Consider the following 2646-nt stretch of genomic DNA (forward strand, 5'->3'; position numbering starts at 1 on the left):
GCCATTCATGAAATTTGGAAGTTGTTGTATAGGATGTGGACCTATGGTAATTGGGCCGACTGAGTTTTGTGCTGCTGGAGTTGGATCTAATGTGACTTGTGTGAGATGGGCTCTAGGAGGATAGGCTATGGTGCCATTTGAAAGAACCTTGGGCTTGTAAATGTTTGACTTTGACCAATTTTGCATGGAGTGGATCATGGTGCATGAAGCATGGGCAGTCTCTATGGGGCAAGGATCTAAATCAATGACTGGCAAAGCCAATCTAGAGATGAAGTTGTTGAGCTAGAGGAAGCACTTGCTGGTACAAAGGGAAGCTGAATGTTCAAGGGAAGATATGTGCTTGTAGAAGAGTGGTTGCGAGGAGAGTTGAGCCCTGCAGGAAATGGGTTATTAAAAGGAAATACATCTTCATCAAAGATAACATTTTTTGAGATATAGAGGCGGATAGTCCGTAAATCATAACATTTGTATCCTTTGTGAGTCTCGCTGTAACCCAGAAATACACAGAGGGAAGAGCGAAAATCTGTTTTATGGTGGTTGTAGTGATGTAAATGTGGCCAACAAGTGCACCCAAAAGGTGTGGAGAAAGGAATAGTGAGGGACTTTATTGTAGAGAAGTTCAATAGGGAATTTGTGGTTTGTAATAGGGGAGGGTAATTTGTTGATGAGATATACCGCCATGCTAAAGGAGTCATCCCAGAAGTTGTGAGGAATAAAGGAGGCTGTAGGAAGTGTAAGGCCAATTTTGACTATGTGTTGATGTTTATGTTCAATGGAACAGTTTGTTGATGTTTACATTCATGTGATTCTGTGTGAAATGCTGAGAGAGTGAAGGACAGTGTTAAGTTTGCAGAATTTGCCATCCCAATCAGATTGTATTGCTTTGATGGGGCACTAAAAAAATTGTTCCACATAAGTTTTGAAAGAAAGGAAAATTTGATTAACAGCAAATTTAGTAGGCATGGGAAAGAACCAAATATATTTAGAGAAATTATCAATGATACTCAAGTAATATAAATTGCCTTTATTTAAAATAAGTGGGGAAGACCCCATACATCCATGAACAACAAATGTAGAGATGTTGAAAAAATAGAAGTAGATTGAGGAAATGGCTGGCGATGGCTCTTGCTGAGTTGACAAGGAGAGCAAACCACAGCAGCTTATTGCGAGACACAATTTGACGAACTTAGTTGATGGAAGGGTGATCAAGGCGGGAGTGCCATTTGTCAATATTTGTGCGAGTAGTGAGAAGGGCAGTTGGTTGTGAAGGAGGCTGATGCAAATGTTGAAGGGGGTAGAGTCCATGATCACTATTGCCTTGGAGAAGGATAGCCTATGAGAATCGATCCTTGACACAAAAAGAAGGGGGGGCAGATGAAATTCAAAATATAAGTTATTATCCTTTATGAATTGATAGATAGAAAGGAAATTCTTTTTTATATGAGGAACATGCAAGACACTGTTAAAGAAAAAGGATTTTGAGGCAGAGAAAAGAATAGATTTGTCAAGATGGTGAATTTGCAAATCTTTTCCATTGCCTACAAAACCTGATCATGACCAGAGTAGTCTTCAGTGTGGAGATTCAAGTTTTGAAGGTCAAAGGTGATATGATGTGTGGCACCTGTGTCTTGGTACCATGACTAATCTAAAGATGGTTGAGTAGTGGTGTTGTAGGCTTGAGGAGCAAATTGTGGTTGAAAATCCTGGTTGAAACAATGCCAACATTTTGAGGCGATGTGGCCTGGTTTAAGGCAGATTTGACAAAAGGGCCAAGGGGAGGGAGGATAAGTTGGAGGAGGAGGGATTGGTGTTGCTTTGGCTACGACCATGACCTCTCCCACAATTGTTTAAGGAACCTCCATGGGAGTTATTAGATGAGTGACGGTTGAGCGTTATTGTCGTTGCTGCGATGAGCAAGGTTGGTAGAGGGTATAGTTGATTCTGTAGCAAAAGTGAGATGTTCCAACCACATCTCGTGGTGTAAAAGGTGACTAAACAATTCATCTAGGGTCATGGGCTCAAGTCTGGTGTTTACTGAAGTGATTAGGGAATCATATTCTGTGGGAAGGCTAACTAGGATATAGGAGATGAGCTCAGGTTCACCAACTGGTTGGCCAATAGTAGATAGTGTATTAGAAAATGATTTAGCTTGGAAGTAATTGGGAATGGAGAGATTGGCTTTCTTTAAAGAGATAGTTGTGTCTTGTTAATTTGAGGGAGATGTGGTGGGTGGGAAGAATGGATGAAGAGAAACGTGACATGTTAATTGGACTTGAGGTTACGGAACTATTAGTGGACATGACTTATAAAGCAAGATTAGGATTAATGGTGCTCTGATACCATGCTTGATTTATGAAAATTGGCATCCTCACTTAAATGTGGGAGCTTGGGATGTATTTATAGATGAATATTATAGAATATTTGTTATAGGAGATATATACAAAATATTATCTAATTGTTGTAAGTGAAATATTATCTAATATTTGTGACTGTAAATCGGATTTTTGTTATAAGTATTCCAACATGCACTACTACATCAAGCTCCTGCGTTACCTATGCTACTACTTACTTCCATGATCTATACATACTGATGTAATTAATATGCCCAACCGATGCTCTATTTCATCACTTCAGGATCAACAGTAT

The sequence above is a fragment of the Carya illinoinensis genome, chromosome 6, assembly GCF_018687715.1.
Source record: "Carya illinoinensis cultivar Pawnee chromosome 6, C.illinoinensisPawnee_v1, whole genome shotgun sequence".
Lineage (NCBI taxonomy): Eukaryota > Viridiplantae > Streptophyta > Magnoliopsida > Fagales > Juglandaceae > Carya > Carya illinoinensis.